The following is a 15,884-nucleotide window of genomic DNA, read 5'->3' as shown; positions in this document are numbered from 1 at the left end:
TAAACATTAGGCTCCAGTTTAGATGATCAGGGGTTGATTGTTTTCCTTCTGATTTGGGTAAACACCCACAGGCTTGAAAAGATAGTATTTGTTTTGGTTTTAGTTTGCAGTTCTGCAGAGTTCTTGGTTGAGGCTAAATGTGTAAAGCCGTTGCTCCTGAGAAAGAGAGAAGTCAGTTTAGAAATATTTTTAAAACGTGTTTAAAAATTGCCGCAATTTGAGGAGATTAGTAAAAATTCCAAACCAGATTTGTTTGATTAAAACCCTGAAAGGGTTATTTGAAGCTGGGAAAGTTGAGCTTTATTTATATGAAGGAGAGAGGAGGAGGCTATCAGAATCTCAAGGTTGTGAGTTGGAACCACAGTTAAATTATACCATATGGGGTGATAGAAAATTGTATTGTACCTCCAACCCCAGAAGATGGAGAAACAATAATCTTTGCCTGAGCAGTTAATAATCCAGGTTTCCATCTTCAAAAGAACTAGGATTAGTGAGGATCGCCTGAAGAAGGTATCCACATGTGAGTTTGAGATGGACAGAGACCTTTCTGTTCTTTGTAACTGAAATAACTCCAGAGACTGGTATCCCAAAAGTGAGTTACCTTTTATTTACATGTGGAGAATTCTTGACACTGATCCAATTTCCTCAGAACCCACCCTCAAAGTGAACAGAGCTTCTGATGTTCCTGTTTATATCCACCAGCCAGGGCTCCCTCAATGGAGCTATTAATCTCATCTAATCAGGGACATCATATTCTATGAGGTTGACCTGACTGACCTCATTACAATCACTACATCCCCCCCCCCACCCCGAGCCCGAGGACATAGATCGGCTCTTTATTCTGTAGCTCTACTTGGGGCATTTTAGTACCTGGTCAGGTTCCTCCCACTCTGCCTCCGATAAGAGCGGTGTGCAACACACAGTAGCTTGCTTCTTGTGCCCAGACACTCTCATGAGAAATTCAGCCTCTTCTTCTGGCAGCAAAGACACTGAGGTAGTGACATTCACCACACCCATCTCAGATTCTGAGGTGTCTTCTATTCTGGAAGGAGAGGGAGAACCCATGGGCTCCGGAACAGTTGGAAAGTCAATCGAGGAACCAGGTGTGTTTTGCTCCTGCACGGTTTGGGAGCTTGCTGCTTTAATGTAGTCCACACACTTGTTTAGGATCGTTGCACCGACCAAACGTTATATGTCACTGGACCTGGCCTCATGTTATCTAAGCCTCCTCTCCCTGCAGGGCCATTCTTGTGGGACTGATAGCAAGCTTCTTCCCCTGAAGTAAACTAGTGTTCATGCTTAGTGGAGCCTTGTGTCTGGCACTGGCATGTCTGATGCTGTTTCACCACCTAGTTCCAGGAAGATGAGATTTAATCTGCTATGGAGTCTTCTCCTCACTAGCAACTCTATTGGTGCTATCCCTGTAGTTGCATGAGGGATGGCCCTATAATCAAATAGGAACCAGGACAGTTTGGTATCTGGTGGGGCTTTAGGCTGTTTCTTTAAGCCTGCTGTCAAAGTTTGGACTACACTTTCTGCCAGACCATTGGATGATGGAGAGTGTGGATCAGACCTTTAATGACAAATACTATTCATATTTAAGAAATAATCAAATTCCCTGCTGGTAAACGATGGCCCATGATCTATGACCAACACTTCTGGGAGTCCGTGTATTACAAAAGAGGGGTATAGTTTTTCTAGTGGTGTCTCCGTGTTTGACAAATTAACTCTATGCACATTCAGCTACTTTGAGTCCCCAATTACTGAGAACAGGGAGCCCATGAAAGCATCTGCATGTTAGATGCATAACTGAGTCCACAAATGTTGGGAGCTGCTGACAGTAACTTATGTCCTTGTTGGCACTCTGGGCACTGCCCCACCAATATTTGCATTCAATCCTGGCCACCAGACATAATCTCCTACCAACATTTTCATTTTGGAAACCCCTAGATAACCCTGGTGGAGCTCAGCCAGTATCTGGCAGCGACCTTTGCTTGGGACAATCATTCTCGCTCCCCATAATAACATGCCTGTCCGTTACTGTCATCTGGTCTCTCCAAGTCCAAAATGTTTCACTTCCGGTTGTGACAGACCTTTGGTTTCTGCCATTATCACCAGCTGTTGCAGTTTTGCCAAGAGCGGATCTTTCCATGTCCAAAGTCTGATACTATCACATGTGACTGGAAGTATGTCCAGAAAATTTAAAACTATTACACACGTTTCCAGTGGCAGCAGCATCCCTGGTGGTTTATCTTCCAACAGCTCAATGCATCTGCATTTGTCATTTGGCCTCATGGACAGTGTTCTAATTTGTAATTATATCCACTTAAGTGTTACAGCCCACTGCTGAATTGCATGAAGCTATCGGGTGGCATGGCCTTGTCCACTTAATGTAGACCTTGCAGTAGTTGTGATCTGATATTATTCCAAATTATGTAAAGATCATAGATCATTTATCCCTACATTGTGGAAGCAGGCCATTCAGCCCATTGAGTACACACTGATCTTCTGAAGAGCATTCCACCCAGACCCACACCCCTCCCATAACCCTATAACACTGCTTATCCCATGGCTGACACACCTAACCTGCACATCTTTGGATTCTGGAAGGAAGCCAGAGCATCTGGAAGAAACCCACGCAGTCACGTGGAGAATGTGCGAACTCTACACAAACAGTCACCTAAGGCTGAAATTGAACCTAGGTTCATGTTGCTGTGAGGCAGCAGTGCTAACCACTCTGCCACCCCCTTCCAAAGCTGTTGGTACAACTTCCTGGCTCCAACATGGCCACCAGACCTTCCTTTCTATATGGACGTATTTATGCCCTGCACTAGACAAAGTTCTAGATGCATAGGCTGTTGGGTGTTCTTCTCCATAGGGCCGCTAATGAACAAATACTACGCCAATGCCATATGGAGGGTCATCACATATCAATACCAGATCTCACTTGGAATTACAACGTGCCGACATCTGTAGGTTCTTCACTTCCCTAAAAATTATGGCTTGGTTACATGACTATTTCCAAGGCTGAACCTTTCTTTTTGCGAGTTGATGGGAAGGTACCAGGATGGAGGACAGGATAAGTATGAACTTTTAGGAATGGTTCACCATCCCACTCTCATTGCCACTGAAATAAGTCAATGGAGGCCAGTATTCCATCATCCAATCACCACTTATTTACACAAAGAAAGTCCAGGACAATGATCCAGCTTTCTCAGAGCTGGCTATCAAAGTGAACAGAACCTCTATGATGCTCCTGTTTATAGGCAGAGCTCTCTGATTGGAGCAGACCAACAGGGAACTCATATTTAATGTGGTTCACCTGGCTGATCTGATTATAATCAGTAATAGTTTGTAGGAAATTTTCCATTGCTTCCAAGAAACTCTGGAGGCTGAGTTGACAGGAAGATTACTGGTGCATCAAGATATCTCAGGTTGCTAACATATTTGCCACATTTTAGAACAGATTTGTTCTGGAAATTCAAGACATTGTGGTGAAGGGGTAAGCTGTGTCTATTTAAAAGGGAAGGGCAGTTGTTTTCAGGGATAGTTCAGGTGCAGCATTCCAGCAATGGCTTTTAAGGTGTAAATGTTAAGCATCCAATTTGTTCTGTGTAATGTTGAAATTCACTTGGAAATCCTTGATTATTTGCTGGGTAGTCCAGCACAAAATGTGTTTAAATGTTGCTTATTGAATAGGTGTAAAAGTATGCATTCACAAAGAAGAGCAGTGAGATAATTTTGACTTGACCACTCTTAACAAGCTGCAAGCAACCTCAGGATGGGGATTTGATAATCTTAGGGCAAATTCAACATTGCTGCTGGAACAATGCTCCTATCTATTGCGAGAGATAATGGGAACTGGAGAATCTGAGATAACAAAGTGTGGAGCTGGATGAACACAGCAGGCCAAGCAGCATTGTGGGAGCACAAAAGCTGATGTTTCAGGCCTAGAGATGGGTCTAGACCTGTTACATCAGCCTTTGTGCTCCTAAGATGTTGCTTGGCCTGCTGTGTTCATCCAGCTCTACACTGTTACTTCCTATCAGTTGATTTTTCTTATTCATTTGTGTGATGTGGGCATCACTGGCTGGCCAGTTTTTATTGGCCATCTCTACTTGGCCTTGAGAAAGTGGTGGTGAGCTGCCTTCTTGAACTGCTGTACTACACATGCTATGGGTTGACCCACAATGCCCTTACAGAAGGAATTCCAGGACTTTGAGCCAGCAAAAGTGAAAGATCGGTAATGTACTTGCAAGTCAGGATGTTGAGTGGCTTGGAGGGGAACTCATTAGTAGTGGTGTTCCCATGCATCCTCTGCCCTGGCCTTTGAGATGGAAATGGTCATGGGTTTGGAAGATGCTGTCTGAGGTTCTTTAGAGAATTTCTTGTGAATAGTACACATTGCTACTATTGATTGGCATTATATCTACTCCTTCCAGCACAGACAATCAAGTGAGCTGTTGATGGTGTCAAGCTTCTTGAGTGTTGCTGAAACTGTACTTATTCAGTCAAGTGGGGAGTATACCATCACACTCCTGAATGGTGCCATGTAGAAGTTGGGCAGGCTTGGAGGAGTCAGGAGTTGAAGTACTCACTGCAGCATTCCTTGCTTCTGACCTATTCTTGTTGTCACTGTGTTTGTGGTGAGTACAGTTGGGTTTCTGGTCAATGGTAACTCCCAAATGTTGATAATGGAGGTTCCAGTGGCAGGAACATCATTGTATGTCACAGGGCAGTGGTTACTTTGTCTCTTATTGGGGATGGTCATAGCCTGGCATGTGTTACTTGCCACTTGTTAGCCCAAGCCCAGATATGGTCCAGATTTTGGTTCGATTGAACATGGGCTGCATCAGTATCTGAGGAGTCACAAACAGTGCTGAACATAATGAAATCATCAGTGTCCAAACTTATGATGAAGGGAAGGCCATTGATGAAGCAGCTGTAGGTGGTTGGACCAAGGACAGTACCCTGAATAAGTCCAGCGGATATGCCCTGGAGCTGAGATGACTGATTTCCAACAACACAACCATCTTCCTATGTGCAACCAATGGAGCACTTGCTTGCCGATACCCATTAATTTCAGTTTTGCGAGGGCTCCTTGATGCCACACCTGGTCAAATGCTACCTGATGTCAAGGGCTATCTTCCCTCACCTCTGGAATTCAGCTCTTTCATACATGTTTGATGCAAGGCTGTAATGAGGTCAGGAGCTGAGCAGCTCTGGCACAACCAGGGCTGAAGCAATTACTTAGATAGGCACGTTACCCTTTTCACATGGATTCCCGCCTGTGGCCGAAAGGTTCCCAATCGTGCGTTGGGCTGAATCCAGTGATCCATTTCCAAAGTATTTGGTATGATGGCATTGATGGTTCTAGGTGAATGAGATCAAAGCATTAAAATGACCTAAACTTTGTTGATTTGTTCTGGGTGAATGGACAATACAATCTGATAGACCGTCACCAAAATGTTAAACTCTTCCCCACAGATTTTGAAGATCAGCATTGCAAGTGACACAATCAATCTTACATTGCCAAGATACGGACTTGAAACTTCTGTATTGCCCTTGACATACACTGTTGTAATTGTTAAGCACTTCTGTGGCAGCTGCACGTTTCAGGTTACTTTCATCATTTATTTTCCTCAAGGATGCAACATAATAGCAGTTAACTAGCATCAGATAAGGCTTGCTGGTAAATTTGTATCTCATTTTCCATGCACTTATTCATTAACTAGCAACCTAAGGTAGATGGGAGATAATGGGAACTGCAGATGCTGGAGATTCCAAGATAATAAAATGTGAGGCTGGATGAACACAGCAGGCCAAGCAGCATCTCAGGAGCACAAAAGCTGACGTTTCGGGCCTAGACCCTTCATCAGAGAGGGGGATGGGGGGAGGGAACTGGAATAAATAGGGAGAGAGGGGGAGGCGGACCGAAGATGGAGAGAAAAGAAGATAGGTGGAGAGGAGAGTATAGGTAGGGAGGGGATAGGTCAGTCCAGGGAAGACAGACAGGTCAAGGAGGTGGGATGAGGTTAGCAGGAGATGGAGGTGTGGCTTGGGGTGGGAGGAAGGGATGGGTGAGAGGAAGAACAGGTTAGGGAGGTGGAGACAGGTTAGACTGGTTTTGTGGTGCAGTGGGGGGAGGGGAAGAGCTGGGCTGGTTTTGGGATGCGGTGGTGGAAGGGGAGATTTTGAAGCTGGTGAAGTCCACATTGATACCACTAGGCTGCAGGGTTCCCAAGCGGAATATGAGTTGCTGTTCCTGCAACCTTCGGGTGGCATCATTGTGACACTGCAGGAAGCCCATGATGGACATGTCATCTAAAGAATGGGAGGGGGAGTAGAAATGGTTTGCGACTGGGAGGCGCAGTTGTTTATTGCAAACCGAGTGGAGGTGTTCTGCAAAGCAGCCCCCAAGCCTCCACTTGGTTTCCCCAATGTAAAGGAAGCCACACCGGGTACAGTGGATGCAGTATACCACATTAAGCAGAGGTTCACCTGCACACCTGCCAATGTGGAAAGTCATCTTGGGGCCTAGGATAGGGGTGAGGGGGGAGGTGTGGGGGCAAGTGTAGCATTTCCTGAGGTTGCAGGGGAAGGTGCCGGGTGTGGTGGGGTTGGAGGGCAGTGTGGAGCAAACAAGGGAGTCACAGAGAGAGTGGTCTCTCCGGAAAGCAGACAGGGGTGGGGATGGAAAAATGTCTTGGGTGGTGGGGTCAGATTGTAGATGGCGGAAGTGTCGGAGGATGATGCGTTGTATCCGGAGGTTGGTGGGGTGGTGTGTGAGAACCAGGGGATCCTCTTTGGGTGGTTGTGGCGAGGGCGGGGTGAGGGATGTGTTGCGGGAAGTGCGGGAGACGTGGTCAAGGGCGTTCTCGACCACTGCGGGGGGGAAAGCTGAGGTCCTTGAAGATAATTCCTGCACCAGTTAAAGAATTCTCCTTCTCAACCTTTCCTCTTGCCTGAACCATGGCCACCCTCAGGTCACTAAGGGAGCAATCATAGACTGGCAAGACTACAGCAACTTTACCTGCATCATTGAGGGTGTGCTCAATTATTCTTAGAGAAATCTAGTTGACACCAGCATCTAGATTAATAAGAGATCTCATAGATAAGGATTGCCTTGGGAATAGTGATTACAACTTGGTAGAATTTCAAAATTTCAGCTTAAGGGAGAGCAACTCGGGTTTCAAGCCAATACCCTCGATTTTTAATAAGGGAAATGGGAGATAGGAAGAAAGAGTTGTTTGAAACATGCTGGGAAAATAAACTCTAGGTAAGTCCGTATATGGGAAGTCACTGATATTTAAGCAGATATAATGCTCAGCCAAAATTTACTCTCTTCAAAAAGAAGAACTTGATGAGAAAGATGAACTATCTCTGATTAATAAATGTGATCGAACAGAATGCCCAGTCATAAACTAAGTCAACTCCAAAATGGTACAAAGTAGAGGTAGACAGGGATTTGGAATTTTTTTCTTTAGAAACCTGCAGATTACCAAAAAGTAAGGAAAGATTATGATAGTAAATTGAGAAGAAACATAAAAACATGCAACAAAATCCTCCATGTATTTAAGAGCTAAAGTGAGTGCACCCCTTCAAAGGATAGGGAAATGACAAATAATTTAAATCAATATTTTGTTTCAGTCTTCATGGTGGAGGGCACTACAGCATCTTAAATGTAACAGATAAGCAATGTGATAATGGGAAGAAAACTTCTAACAGCCTCTATGATGGGGGCAAATCTACAATTGCACAGGACTAAGGACAGAAGGGCCACTGAAGCCTGATGGCCAACTTCCAAGGGTTCTAAAGGCTGCAGCTATAGTAGGGACACTGAGAATCACTGGATTCCTGTAGGGTTCAAGTGAATTGGGAAAATGCAAATGACTCTACCCTATTCAAGAAAGGTGGGACACAGAAAGCAGGAAGTTAGGTCAATTAGCCTAATAAAAATAATTGGGAAAAGGCTAGAACCCACTACTAAGGATGAAATAATAGGAGCATGAGGAAAGTTAAAGGCAATCAAACAGTAACAACACCTTTTTCTGAAAGGGGAATCATCTTTTGACAAATTTGTTTAGGATAAAACAGGCAGAGTTGATAAAGGAGAACTGGTTGATACAGCACAAAGATTTTCAGAGGCATTTGATCAGGAATAACTTTACAATGTTATTGCCAAGATAGGAGTCCATGGTTTTTGGGAAACGAAGGTTCGTTAATATTCAGCAGAGAGTTAGGATTATTGGGTCTTTTTCAGGTTACAAAGATATAGTGGAGTGCCTCAAAGATCTACCCTATGGCATCGATGATTTACTATCCAAATTAATGACTAGAGGCAGGGCAGAGTTTAATGTATCCAAATTTACTGATGATACAAAATTAGGTGGGAGTATGTGCTGCAATGTAAACATAGGGAATCTGCAGGATTAAGTGAGCAAAAGCTTGGTCGATGGATTTTAATGTTGAGAAGTGTGAAGGTGTGGGCTTTGATTAGAAACATCCAAAAGCAAAATGTTATTTGAATGTTGAGAGATTTCAAAAAAGAGCAGTGCATGTAACATACTTTTTTAAAAAAAAAAGTGTACAACTGCATCTACTAACTCAGAAAGCAAATGGTATTTTGGCCTTGCAACATGGAGATTGGAGAAAGGCAGCGTCAGAGGAGCGGGAAAGTTGACGTTTCGGGCCAGGACCCTTCTTCAGAAATTCAGAAGTGTCCCGACCCGAAACGTCAACTTTCCTGCTCCTCTGACGCTGCCTGGCCTGCTGTGTTCCTCTAACTCCACACTGTTATCCCTGACTCCAGCATCTGCAGTTCTTGCTATCTCTGGTATTTTGGCCTTTTATTGCGAAATGGTTGAAGTATAAAAATAGGAAAATCTTGATTCAAGTTTATGGTCTTTTGATGAGGTTGTGCCTGGAGTATGGTGCATTTTATAGTCCTCCTATTTAAGAAAGGGCGCTTTAGTATTGGAAGCAGTTCAAAAGAGATTCAAGAGCTGATTCTTGGTGGGGGGAAAAACAAGTTGACTGACTGATCAAGTTTGGTTAAGCTGGTAATGGGAGCTGAATGAAGGGGCTATGTCCTGCAGCCAGATTGAGCATGGGCTGGAGTGACATCGGGGGTAAGAGCAGGAAGGTAAGGCGGCAGCAGCAGTTGGCAGTGAGTGTGAGCCGGTGACAGTGGTTAGAATGGGGTGGTGAGAGTGGTCCTTTCACATGACAGCATTAGTGATGTTCTCCTGATGTGAGTTTGCACACTGAGCTGGAGGGTTAGTTTTCACCTGTGGGCTCTTCTAACCTTCCAGCTCAGCGAGCAAACTCACATCCAGAACCTCAACCTGAGCTACAAATCTTCTCAAAACTCGCTAAGATGTTCTCCTGAGTTCCTCAGCAATTGGAGTGGTACCTACACCATTGTGGATTTGGGACTTGAGATTCTGAGGTCTGGATTTTTCTTTTTTCTTACCTTTTTGGCTCTGTTAAATCTTTTAATTCTGGATTGTAAGTAGTTGGGCACTTTTCACTGTACTTGTAGATTCTTTATACTTGGTACATATGACAAATATAAATCTAGTCTAAAGTATGACAAGTATGGTTTGGGAAACTCAGTCAGCATGAACAAGTTGAACTGAATGGTTTGCTTCTGTGCTGTATGACTCTACAATTCACTAATTGTTTAGGTTCTTGCAGAGGTAGTGAATGTGTGGAATTCTCCACCCCAGAGAGTTGTGGAGGCTAAATCACAAAGTACCAAAGGGTTAGGTAGGTAGGTTTTGAATTCTTGGAGTTATGAGGAGCTGACATGAATTTAAGAATGGAGGCAGGGGAGACTTGAAGAGCTGAATACTCTATTACTGCTCCTATCTTTTGCATTTATACGCTTGTGTGGTCTTAGAACACACAATATAGGACATAGAACTGAATAGCATGCGACTGGGCCCTTCAGCCCACAATATTGTACTGAGCATGATGCTAATTAGAACTAATCCCTTCTGTCTGTCAATAGTCCTCAGTCCATATTCCTCCATTCCTTGCATCTTCATGTGTTTATCTAAAAGTCCATGAAGTGTCCACATTGTATCTGCCTCCACCAACACCACTGGCAGTGTGTTCCAGGCACCTACCAGTCTGTTTTTTTTAAAATAAACACTTGTCCCTCTCATCTCCTTTGAACTTACCCCTCACCTTTTAAATGCATGCCCCCTTGTGTTAGACATTTCAACTCTGAAAAAGATTCTGACCATCAAACCTATCCATGCATCTCATAATTTTGTAGACTTCTGACAAGTCTCCCCTCAGCCTGTGCCACTCAGAAAACATCACTAGTTTTCCTAGCCTTTCTTTTTGGTTCATATCCTTTAATGCTGGTAAAACTCTTCTTCACCCTCTGCAAAGCCTCTACATATAATGTGGTGACCAGAGTTGAATGTTATGCTCTAAGTGTGGTCTAACCAAAGTCATATAAAACTGCAACATGACATCCAGACTCTTGTACTTGATTCGCCAACCAATAAAGGCAAACATGCCATATGCCTTGTTTACAACCCTATCCACTTGCATGCCTACCTTCAGAGACTTATGGACTTGAACCCCAAAATCCTTCTGTAATCAGTGCTGTTCAGGGCCCTACCATTAACTGTATACTTTTCCTTAATATGTTATCTCCAAAGTGCAGCACCTCACACTTAGCCAGAATAAACTCCATCTACCATTTCCCTACTCGTATATCTGCAACTGTCTATATCCTTTGACAGCTGTCTATACTATTCACAAATTCAGATTAGGTTCCCTACAGTGTGGAAACAGGCCCTTTGGCCCAACAAGTCCACACTGCCCCTTGAATCGTCCACGCTGCCTCTTGAAGCATCCCACCCAGACCCATTCCCCCTATAACCCGCACACCCCTGAACACTATGGGCAATTTAGCATAGCCAATCCACCTAGCCTGCACATCTTTGGACTGTGGGAGGAAACAGGAGCACCCGAAGGAGATCTGCACAGACATGAGGAGAATGTGCAAACTCCACACAGACAGTTGCCCGAAGCTGGAATTGAACCCGGGTCCCTGGCGCTGTGAGGCTGCAGTGCTAACCACTGAGCCGCCGTGCCGAAACTCCACCGATCTTTGTATCATCTGCAAACTTGCTAACCCACCCATCTACATTTTCATCTAAATATATGTCACAAAAAGCAGAGGCCCCAGTATGGATCCCTGTGCAACACCTCTATTCACTGACTTCCAACCTGAAAAACACCCTTTCACCACCACCCTCTGTCTTCTATGGGCCAGCCAGTTCTGGTTCCACACTGCCAAGTCACAATGTATCTCAAACATCCTAATCTTCTGGATGAGCCTAGCATGAGGGGCATTGTCAAAAGCTTCTCTAAAATCATGTTAACTACATCCACCATTCTACCCTCATTTATCACCACCTTCACCGCCGCAAAAATTTCAGTCACGGGACGAGACCTGCCCTGTACATAGCTGAGCTGACTGTCCCTAATTAGGCTATGCTTTTCCAAATGTGTGTAAGTCCTATACTTAACAATAGTTTCCCAACCAATGGCCTGTAGTTTCCTGGATTATCCCTATATCCCCTCCTGATGAGTGGCAACATTAGCTACATGTCTGTCCTGTGGGACCTCTCCAGTTGCTAGCGAGGATACAAAGATAACAAAGCTTGGAGTTGGATGAACACAGCAGGCCACGCAGCATCTTGGGAGCAGGAAAGCTGACGTTTTGGACCTAGACCCTTCAGAAACGTCAGTTTTCCCACTCCTATGATGCTGCTTGGCCTGCTGTGTTCATCCAGCTCCACACCATGTTATCTCGGGTTCTCCAGCATCTGCAGTTCCTATTATCTCGAGGATACAAAGATCTTGGTCAAGGCCTCAGCAATCTCCTGTCTTGCTTTTCTCTTATGTTAGTTGTGTATTTCAAGCATTTGTTAACTTTGTCTACACATGGAGTGAAGTTCCAGGCATCCCTCAATAAGTGGCTTTTTGCACAAGCTGTTGTCAATGTTCTGCAGCAGTGCAAATTCCAGGCTCTTCAACAAGAAGCAGACAGTCGCTGACAGGATTCATTTTGCCTTTGACCCTTAACTGTCACAAGTAAGATGTGGCCTTTCAACTTCCCCTGAGCTGGATTTAATCCAACATCTCTAGAGATGATGCTTGGTAATGGAAATCATTATATTTCTCAATTATGTATGCATGGAATTGCAAAGAGAAGAGCACATTATTTAGCTGAAAAAATGCAAACTGTCACCATTTCCTGTTTTAATGACTCAGGTTGAAAACTCATCAGTTCTTTAGGTGACTTACCTGCTCTGACTTCTTTATCACAGAAGACAAGAAGCACAGGCACCTGATAAAAGAACTGTGCAGCTTGCATGCCAGATCCATCCAGGCAAAATTTTAATTGGAGTTTTTCAGTTTATGCCATTGCTTCAGTAAACACATTTCAGCTAGAAAGTTCACCTTGCACATTTAAGACAGATAAGAAAAACTCTTTCTTTTCTAGTAGAAAAGTGAGTCTTTGGAATTCTGTTCCTGAAAACTCTGTGGGAAGAGAGATTCCTGATAAGCAAACCCACAACCACTTCCACCTAGAGGGACAAGGGCAGAAGATGCAAGGGAATACCACTCCCTCAAGTTCTACTCCGAGCCAATCACCAAACTGACGTGGAAAATTATTAAAACATACGACAAGAAATAAGAGCAAGAGTCTGGCCCAATGAGCCTGCTCTGTCATTCAATAAAATTATGGTTGGACAATAGACAATAGGTGCAGGGGTAGGCCATTAGGCCCTTCGAGCCAGCACCACCATTCATTATGATCATGGCTAATCATCCACAATCAGTATCCTGTTCCTGCCTTATGCCCATAACCCTTGATTCCACTATCTTTAAGAGCTCTATCCATCTCTCTCTTGAAAGTACCCAGAGACATGGCCTCCACTGCCTTCTGGGGCAGAGCATTCCATATACATTCCATATATCCACCATTCTCTGGGTGAAGAAGTTTTTCCTTAACTCTGCTCTAAATGGCCTACCCCTTATTTTGAAACTGTCATCTGGTTCTGGACTCACCCATCAGCGGAAACATGCTTCCTGCCTCCAGACTGTCCAATCCCTTAATTATTTTATATGTCTCAATCACTCTAGAAAATGACAATGTTGTCGAGGAAAATACTGAGATACAGCCTACTAGACTAGGTGGGATTGAGGTTCACAAGGAAGAGGTATTAGAAATCCTTCAGAGGGTGAAGATAGATAAGTCCCCTAGGCCGGATGTGATTTATCCTCGGATCCTCTGGGAAGCCAGGGAGGAGATTGCCAAGCCTTTGGCATTGATCTTTAACTCATCATTGTCTACAGGAATAGTGCCAGATGACTAGAGAATAGCAAATGTGGTTCCCCTGTTCAAGAAGGGGAGTAGAGACAACCCTGGTAATTATAGACCAGTGAGCCTTACCTCAGTTGTTGGTAAAGTGTTGGAAAAGGTTATAAGGGATAGGATTTATACTCATCTAGAAAAGAATAAATTGATTAGGGATAGTCAGCACGGTTTTGTGAAGGGAGGGTCGTGCCTCATAAACCTTATTGAGTTCTTTGAGAAGGTGACCAAACAGGTAGATGAGAGTAAACCGGTTGATGCGGTGTATATGGATTTCAGCAAGGCGTTCGATAAGGTTCCCCACAATAGGCTATTGTACAAAATGCGGAGGAATGGAATTGTGGGAGATATAGCAGTTTGGATCAGAAATTGGCCTGCTGAAAGAAGACAGAGGGTGGTGGTTGATGGGAAATGTTCGTCCTGGAGACCAGTTACTAGTGGTGTACTGCAAGGGTCGGTGTTGGGTCTACTGCTGTTTGTCATTTTTATAAATGACCTGGATGAGAACGTAGAAGGATGGGTTAGTAAATTTGCAGATGACACTAAGGTCGGTGGCGTTGTGGATAGTGACGAAGGATGCTGTAGGTTGCAGAGAGACATAGATAAGCTGCAGAGCTGGGCTGAGAGGTGACAAATGCAATTTAATGCAGACAAGTGTGAGGTGGTGCACTTTGGTAGGAGTAACCGGAAGGCAAAGTGCTGGGCTAATGGTAAGATTCTTGATAGTGTAGATGAGCAGAGAGATCTCAGTGTCCATGTACACAGATCCTTGAAAGTTGCCACCCAGGTTGACAGGGCTGTTAAGAAGGCATACAGTGTTTTAGCTCTTATTAATAAAGGGATCGAGTTCCGGAACCAAGAGGGTGTGGTGAAGCTGTACAAAACTCTGGTGCGGCTGCACTTGGAGTATTGTGTACAGTTCTGGTCACCGCATTATAAGAAGAATGTGGAAGCTTTGGAAAGGGTGCAGAGGAGATTTACTAGGATGTTGCCTGGTATGGAGGAAAGGCTGAGGGACTTGAGGCTGTTTTCATTAGAGAGAAGAAGGTTGAGAGGTGACTTAATTGAAACATATATAAAATAATCAGAGGGTTAGATAGGGTGGATAGCGAGAGCCTTTTTCCTAGGATGGTGACGGCGAGCACGAGGGGGCATAGCTCTAAATTGAGGGGTGAAAGATATAGGACAGATGCCAGAGGTAGTTTCTTTACTCAGAGAGTGATAAGGGAATGGAACGCTTTGCCTGCAACGGTAGTAGATTCGCCAACTTTAGGTACGTTTAAGTCGTCATTGGATAAGCATATGGGCGTACGTGGAATAGTGTAGGTTAGATGGCCTTCAGATTGGTATGACAGGTCGGCACAACATCGAGGGCCGAAGGGCCTGTACTGTGCTGTTATGTTCTATGTTCAGATCCCCTCTCATCCTTCTAAACTCTAGTGTATGCCAGCCCAGTCAATCCAATCTTTCAACATGTGATAGCCCTGCCATTCCGGGAATTAACGTCGTGAACCTATGCTGCACTCGCTCAATAGCAAGAATGTCCTTCCTCAAATTTGGAGACCAAAACTGCACACCTCCAAGTCTCTGTCTTCAAAGTTTGACCGAATTTCCTTTTACCTCCCATGCCTGGGGCAAATGTCAAGAACATTGTTCCACAGTCCCAGACTGCTAGAGTTTGACTGAGCGCACAAAGGCATTTCAAAGATGCTATCAGTGGCAGAATTCCCAGGGTATTCAAGCAGTGACAAGAACTTCTTCTGGCTATGTTAATTACAAGAATTGGACAAGCAGGGGGAGTGCCATAAAGACATGGTGGATAGTTAATAAAGCAAGTTTAGAGTAATAGTGCAAGAAAACATGCTCGGCTTTGTGGACAAAAATCTTCCATGCAACTTGACAAAAATTACACTTTGCCAAACTATGGTCATTTTCAGCTTTTCAGAGATGTATTGCCTCAGGTCATGACTTCCTGGTACAGATATTGCTGAAGCAATTGTATTTTACTTCCATCTAACAATGATCCATCTTTGATAGCAGACTTGATCTTGTGATTATACATTATTTCCAAAATGCTCTGCTTAAAAAAAAAAAGCACTTGGCACTTGTTTGTAGATGCTGAGAGAAGTGCCAAAGCAATCTTCTCTCAATGTTTGAACAATGGCTTGTTCTAATGTTAGAGTCTTTGCATGAAGGTCATGAATCAAAATAATCAAATGTAGATGGCTGAGCCCCAATAATGAAACTGCCACTACGATTCCACATGTTTGACTTGAACAAAAATGAGAATTTATATAAATTACATCTAAACTAATAGGCAAATTGTGCTCAGTATAAATCCTAAGTTATAAGTTGACTAGAATATTCAAGAAAGATGATTTCATGATATTCTTAAACATTCTTCACACCTGTGATATGCAATCTTATCGTTGTTCCATCCTGGCCTCTGGGCCACAAGATCTCTCTGTTTCAT

This window comes from Stegostoma tigrinum, chromosome 17, assembly GCF_030684315.1.
Source record: "Stegostoma tigrinum isolate sSteTig4 chromosome 17, sSteTig4.hap1, whole genome shotgun sequence".
NCBI classification, from domain to species: Eukaryota; Metazoa; Chordata; class Chondrichthyes; order Orectolobiformes; family Stegostomatidae; genus Stegostoma; species Stegostoma tigrinum.
This window is presented reverse-complemented; position numbering follows the sequence as displayed.